General features: G+C 39.4%; 1 long non-coding RNA gene across 3 annotated transcripts in view; it reads left to right on the forward strand.

Moving 5' to 3' along the window:
* Positions 1-8,157, forward strand: part of LOC103394590 (uncharacterized) — a 315,109-nt gene that overhangs the window by 242,442 nt on the left and 64,510 nt on the right. The gene's annotated exons all lie outside the window — the stretch shown is intronic.

Consider the following 8,157-nt stretch of genomic DNA (forward strand, 5'->3'; position numbering starts at 1 on the left):
GCTGAAATGAAGCCTTTAAATGACCCGTAAGGTGTTGCGTCTATGTTTGTGTGTCAGAGAAGATGAAAAGGAAATGGGAACAAGGGATTAACAGTAAATGGATGTAATCATTACAGTTTGTACTTTAATTTGAGGTTTAATCAGAATTATTTGAATCAATGGAACAACGGCTGAAACTCTTCACTGCCTTTTTAAAGACTGCAATTATATGCTGATTATTTCTCAGGTATTTTTGCTAATTAAAAAGAAATTGAAAATTGGCCGAGCATGTTTTAATTTATTAGAATAAAAAAAGAAAAACTCCTCAATCCATTTCCCTGAGACGGTGTATTAAATTCAATGTAGCAGTGTTGCTCAGGTGGGGTTCAGTGGGTTTTTCACAGCAGCCTGTCACTGTGGTAATTAATGTGAAACACGAGTGGAAATAAAAAAGACTAAACAGCTGAAATGGAGGATGATGGATTTATATGTTTTTGGTTTGGTTTACGAGTTACTATGACATTATTTTATTCTCTGAGGAAAACAGAGGTAAAGTTTCAGGTAAAGCCGGGCAGTCAAAGGTTATAAATAAAATAAATTAAAAGCTGCATCACACTATATACCTCACCAAGGATATCTTTTACGTAAGGTCACAGCTTACCGGGTGCAGGTGCTTTCAAGTTTTTTCTTTGTTTTCTATTTTGGTAAAGTGAAAAAAAAATCTCTTGCATAGCTTGAATAATTTTAACAGGTTGTAATTTAATTTTGGTTAAAAGTATATGTTCATAATTGTTCCAAATGTGTTGTAGACACCAAATCAAAAATTGAATATCTGTCTCAAACCTTTTTGACCCACCCTTGTATTTTACAAGACCACTGTAGGGCAGTACAGTGCATATTATTTTATATTCTACTAGCATTTTATCAATATAATTCTCCCAGTCACAACTTCTGCATCTTTTCAAACACTTTAAAACAAAAGACAACTGAATTATAGCATTAGATCAATTCTTCATTTTCTAAATTTAACGTCACCATATTTAGTCATTTGGTCTGAACGTGTGGGAACGACACCATTCATTTGGCAGCATCAGATGCTGGACCCACACACAGACACTGGTGTGAAGTGGAGGATGAAGATGAAGAAGACTTTATTTAGTGCTGCTGCTCCCTCCTGGGTTTTCTCTCCTTGCCTGATCACTGCTGTGCCTTCCTGTCATCAGCTTCTGCTGCTCAGTTGGGTTCTGTCATCGTGACTTCTCGGTCCATTTGCTCATTTAATTTGACATGTCTGTGTACGAACGCACTCCAGGCGCTCGCTAATAACTGAGCTTTCTATGCAAAACATTTGCTAAACTTAAAACGAATGGGTATAGGTGCCAAAAAAAGAGATTAGCTCATTATCACAATTAAGGTGGTGTGAAGGGAAATAAAGAGGATCAGATTGAATGACTGATACTTTTATACCTGGATAAGTATCTACTACATCCTGAGAGGTTAGATGTGTCTGGGTAGACTGTACTCGAGCCCTGAGTGTAGCCTGGAAAAATGTCTCTTTTGACTTTTTCTCAGTAAACATTTTAAAACCAAATGGAGCAAAATGAGAAGTGGAAATGAAATTTGAAAATGGATCAAAGACAGAAACATAAAAGTGAAGGTGAGGGTTAGTACAAGAAGGTTCAGTAGAATCAGTCAAATCTGTTGCTGTTACGAAGCCGACTTTGGAAATGTATTTAGTGATTATTTTGCAACTAGAATCTGCAAACAGGAAGTGTGCTCCAAAATCTTAATCAGTCACTGATTTTGGATTACTGGTCTTTTTTATTCAACCTTGTCACTTGGAACAGTTTTTGTTTGTTGAAAACAGAGTTATATTTTTGAGCTAAAAAGTGTTTAATAAATCAATTGATTTAAAAGCATTGAAAAAAATAATTATTTATTAATGAAAATAATGTAATGAGTGACATGGGATTAAGACGTCTCTTTGTATTGTTATTGAAAAAAAAATCTATTCCTAGTTGTGAGGCAGCAGGTGAAATTACTTTTTACACAGTTCTTCTTCTACTTCTTTAACTCTGTTGTGTTTAATTATTGATATTCAGCTCGGTTGTATCTGTAGCTTTGAAGTTCCTTTAATAACGGTGATAAATACTGCTTTCATTCTTCTAATGGAGAACACTAATCTTCCAGATGAGACCCACTAACCCCGGCAAAAGTAATTCCTAAACCTCCTTGAGTATAACGTCAATGTGCAAATTCTCTCTTCTCCCACCCTCAGTGATTCACTCAATTTTTCCCATGATCCTCATCTCCATGCAGAGTCAAGCATGGCTCTACGTCCATTAAAGTCTCTTCACGGTGGCTGGAGTGGGAAACGTTATGACCGCCTTTTTGAACGAGACATGGGTGAAGAAACCTAGCAGGGAATTATTGTGGCTGTCCATACTGAACCAGACCCAGGGTTGACGCATATCACTGAACGAGTGCGTCAGAGACTATGTCAAGTCACAATTAAGATCAGCTGAAGAGGGGAAGGAACTACGCTTCTAGAATAGTCAGAATAATTACGGAGAGGGTCATTTGCAGATAAGTGCGATGAAAGGTAAATCTATCGCATGTATGGAATGCAAAGAGTGCCACGTCTGTACACTTACAGAATGATGCAATTCCATTATAAATATGCATTTTGCAGTTTCCATGACGTTGAGAAAAATTTCTGGGACAGATGTTGCAATCAAGCGATTAAAGATAATTAATGTAAGTGCTGGATGCACTTCCAGGTCACGGCACTGTGTTGGTCACCTCTACATTGATTATTTTAGCTGAATCAAAGTCACATTATTGGTGTGATAATTTCAGTTGCTGTGGTGAAGTCCAGGTTACGGTGCCTCAGTCTACAATTAATAACTCTCACATTTCTCTAAACTCACTGTTCTCAGGTGACATGTTTATATCCTTAATTGCCGAGACAGCAGTTGACAGCTTTCAGATATAACATTTATACAACATATACAACATTTATTAACCTGAAACATACTTAAGGAAAATGTCACGTCACAACATGCTGTCTTGAGTGCTGCAGCGTTACTCGATTGCAGCCGTGTGATGCGAATGTAAGAAGTCTCCAAAGCTTCGCGACGGGTCAAAACATAAAAGGCACGGGTCGATGTCAGACTCAAAGGCCACTTCAGGATCATGACAACGATGGATCCACAGCTGTGTGTGGCTTTTCACCGTGTCGGTGTGTTTTATTGAACTGTTTCTCTGCAGTAGGAATACATTGGGAAGAGAAGTATAAACTCTTGAGCTAGCACAGGATATGGCGCTACGTGCTGGTCGCAGTAACATAGAAGTAAAAGAAGTTTGGAGACAAATCAATCTCCTATAAACTGGACTTCTGGTCTGGTATTTATTTTTTAGGCGTGAGTGAGTGTTTACAATCAGCTGGAGGGAAAGGGAAAAATCACCGGCAGCGCAGTCGGGGGTTGAGTACTTCTGGACTATTTCCGTGTTTTCAGTACAATCTAGACGTCTAACCATAGTAAAAATAAAACGCAGGTGTATGAATCTGATTGGCTGATGTTGACCCCGGAGAGTAGTTATACTCTATCTATATAGAGTCAACAAATTCACAACATGCTGGTGTTTAACTTAACTTCAACAGACAAACTAAAAAGGTAACGACAGGGCATGGGGGGAGGGAGTACTAGAGTACTGTCCTACTTACAGGTGTATACTATTACCATCTGTAGCCATATATTATCATCATTTGTTACCTAAAACATCAGAGCTTAGCTTTTTTAAAGTTGACTTTATAAATGCAACTCCAGGCTACGGCCATTCTTTTTTTTACGTATATATATATATATGTATTATATTTAATTCTGTCATCATAGAAGGAGCTGTAAGTTTCTGTCACATTCGGCTGCAGTTCATCTTCCAACCACTGAACAACATCCATGTGGTTGATGACAAACGGTGTGTGGAGCTGGTTTTCCTGCAGTTGTGTGGTGAATACACCGACCAGGCCCGGGGTTTGTCTCACTCCTGCTGTTACTATGAGGCCTTTGCATCATTGTCCCACTGCCTCACCCTTCCTCACCCACTTGTTTTTTGTTTGTGCAGTATGATAATGGAATGTCACCAGATCTGGCCTTAAAAATAAAGCCACGATCGCGTTGCCCAGACTGCCGGTGACGGAGGAGCGCGCTCTGCTGATGAAACACCACAGTAGGGAGTTAATGATGATTTGGTTTACGTGTCTTCCCACACGCCTCTCATGCCAGAGTGTTTTTGTGCATTCCAGTCAAGTACAGCTGGTATGACACGTCCACTGGTCCTCGGCAGACCGAGCACGTGTCCCACCACTCCACAGCCCTGCATGGACTGACGATGGACGACACGTCCACAAAATAATTTACCGCACTGTAGAACGTTCTTCCTCCTGGTGGAGAGTGTCGTAAGGATTAAATAACCGGCACGTTGGCTCAGGGAGGCCGGACCTCCCACATCCATTAGTGTTCCAACATAGACTTGTACGTCACAGGGAACCACCAACTGTATTTCCAACAAATGAGTCTCAAATGAAATCCTACCAGGAGAATGATTCAGACATGAACACCATGTCTGCTGGGAACCTGATAGAACTTTATCCAATTAGCACTTTATTTTCTCCATGGGAGGGAAGCAGGCAGCAGGAACTTTTACAGACTCCTGACACTGCACTAAAGTTCATCAGACGTAAATGTGTAATAATAAGTGATGTATCGAGAGAGAGGCAAGGGGAGGGTGGGAGAGAAGGTGGGATTTTAATCCTGCACGGGATTGACAATCTAATTTAACAGAATCTCCACAAGTTTTATGTCGGGCTAACACCTCAGATAATTCCGAACTATCCATACCTTTCTTCTCATTCCCGAGCTAAATCATCGCCAACTTTTCAAACCAAAAAACATTGTGACCAAAAAAGTGTCATAGGAAAAAGTCAAGGTTTTCCTTCACATTTAACAACAACATCAGTCGCTCTTCATCTCTGATGTTGTTGTTCACATAACAACAACATCAGTCGCTCTTCATCTACTTGTGGCTAAATGAGTGTAAAAAGCTAAACACTAAATCCTTATAGTGTTTAATTTGCCTAATACCTGATAAAGAAAACTGAGGACCACGAGGCCATTTTCTTCTCCGTACTCTTCAATATAGACAGAAATAATTTAATGATCCCAGGCTGGGAAAGAATATTCCTAGAAATTTAAGAATGACTTTTCTAAGACTGAAGAGCAGCCTTCCAGCAGCAGTGCATCAGTTTGTGCTAAAATACCGTCTTATAGAAAGTCTGGAATTTACACCGATTTCTCTTCGTTAAAGAAGAGAAATCGGTGTAAATTGAATGGGTGCTTTCACATCCTGTTCTGTAGATATGTGACGGTCTTTTAAACACAGACATTTACCGACCCACTGAGCCACAGCTGCACTACATGTGGGTAAATATATACAAAAGTTCTCAAATTAAACAACAAATTTTGATATAAATGAAACCACATTTTCTTACAGTAAAAGAACAACATTTTGGTTTTGTTGTGTCAAAAACACCACGAACCAAATGTCCGTTTATATGAACTTGGATGGAAAGTTGTCTGCTGTGAAGCAAACACAAGTTAAAAAAAAACAAAACAGAGAGACACCTATTAAAGGCACTTTTGTAAAATACTTTCAATAACATGTTTTTTCTTCTGACAGTTATTGTTAGGACAAAGATTTGATGATTCAAATAACATCCAGACAAATAATTACACGTATTCTTTTGGCAGATAAGTCAGGGGAGTTTGGATTTTGTGAGAGCGGCTGCCTCAGATTACCTGTAATGATTTTGCTTTTGTGCCTTTAAATTACAGGCCGTGGTTCTGAGAACCACACAAAAACCTCAGTATCTGCTGCTACCCCGACTCGTGACTTTTCTCTCTTTGTGACTTTTGTAATTGACTTGCTTATTTTCGAACAGGAAATACGACCCCCGCCTTTTTAAAGAAAAAAAAAACAACTTCATCCTGTAGATTAAGTTGAGGTTAGACAAGAACAAGTTCAGTGGTCTGGAGGGAAACATATCTGCTTAGCTTTGAGACCCTTGACATGTAAAGGCTGGTTGATCATTTTAGCAGGTTCCTGTACTTCCCTCCTCCTCCTGCTCTCCCACCTTAGTTAAAGCGTCCCTCTTACTAGTCTCCTTTCTAGAGTTCCTCTGTGTAGCCTGATTGTTAATCCTCCTCTTGTCAGTCACTTTGGATGAAGGTGTCTGCTAAATGTAAATGTAAATAATTTAAGGGAGAAAATGTAAAATTAATAATTGTGCTGCTTCACTCACTCAGCCCCATCTGGAACACTCTCTCAGGTTTTTTTTCATGTCATCCTACACACTTGCAGTAGGTGATCACATTATTTACAAAACACTGAACAGGTTGTGTTTTTCAAAGGGTGTCTTTTCAAATCTGTATCTTTACATGTACTTTAAATAGTCACTGAGGATTGGCTCCCCACACACAGATGCAACGGTGGCTTTCTTTCTCGCCTTTTTTTAAAAAACAAATTATTTTTACATATTGCGTGGGAGACACAGTTGTACAAAGGGATATCCGGCTTGCACCAATTTTGTTTTTTTTTTTATCAATTCTACAATCCCATACATACAGACATATATGTGTACACACACACACACATATATATATATATATACATTTTTTTTTTCTCCCACTCCTCCACGAGGTGTTTTCACATATATTCCGTCATCGATGTGTGCTATCTATAGCTGTTCTGGTGTGTGGGGTTTCTCTTGATACGATACCTACTATCCAGTGTTGGGCCAGGCAGAGCTGACACCGGGTGGAAGTGAGTTGTAGGAGGTAGAGTGGAGGAGAGCAGGAAGGAGAAGTGGTCAAATGGAGAGCAGCAGAAGTTCTGAAAAAATCAGCAGTAGACTGAGAGGCAGGAGGCTGCAGTGACCTTCTGGGTTCGGCCGTGGAATCCTTTGGTGATGTCATCTATCTCAAATGTCATCTGGGCACTGCCCCTTAAAAAATAAGGGAATAAAAAGAACATTTCTCCTAGCAACTGAATCACAGCTTCCTGGTGATTCATTCATAATAACCTCCCTCACCACCATCTGGTAGCTCTTACAAATGTTCTATATTCACAGCATTCAAATGTCCAAATGTGATTTTCTTTTTCTTCCTGCCCAACATACCATTAAGGTTAATGCCTGACTCAAAGCAGGCATTACTGCCAACCCTACATTCAGAAGAACTGGGATACTGTGTAAAGATTGGGGCTGTGAAAGTCGTCACAGTTACAGATAACATTTCATCCAAATGTTATTACAGTCACTATTCTTCTGGTCATAGAGTTATGAATGTATCTTCTGTAGTTTGACCCCCGCCCATCCCCTCTCCGGCCCATCCATTCCGATGCAGCAGCAACACGTGATTGGCAGAAACAAATATGCATAAAGTAACTGTAATTAATATTAACTAGTATATTTGGCTGAATTATAAAAACCTCAAGTTTCATTTCATTTTATTACATTTTTAGGAGGTGAACCTGTGTTTGGTCTTGGTGCCTTATTTTTCTCACTGTAGGTAACTTTCACAATGGGGGGACGGGGTGGGGGGGGCAATGTAATCTTCGCTCAGGTAACACTGAGCCGTGGAACTGTGTGTTTGATTCTTAAAAAAAATGTTTGTTAAAAAAAATTTATTCTTGTTTTCTGCCAACCTGCGTAGAAAGATTTATCAAAGGGAAACTCGAGGCCCACAAGAGCTCTTATGAGCAAAATGGATTTGCAAGCGCTTTTAATAAATTTCTGCTAGGCAACGTGATGATAATGCCATCGGGGTAAGTCCATTAAAAATAACTGCTGTTATGTTGTTCATAATACAGTTGCTAAGCCAACGGGGACAAAAAAGTAAAAATAAAACTTGATGATGAGATGAATCAGCAGGACGGCATCCGGGAACAAATAAGTTGACTTTAGCAAAATACCACGTACGAATTTGGCTCTGAATACACCGGGCGCCAAAGAAGGTAAACCTGGTGGCTGCTGGGTACTGCATCAAAAACAACAGCAGACGTATACGAACGTAATTAGTGTCAAACAGTTTAAGAAGAATTATAGACTCATTTAGGAAT

Source organism: Cynoglossus semilaevis, chromosome 18 (assembly GCF_000523025.1).
Source record: "Cynoglossus semilaevis isolate Cse_v1.0 chromosome 18, Cse_v1.0, whole genome shotgun sequence".
NCBI lineage: Eukaryota > Metazoa > Chordata > Actinopteri > Pleuronectiformes > Cynoglossidae > Cynoglossus > Cynoglossus semilaevis.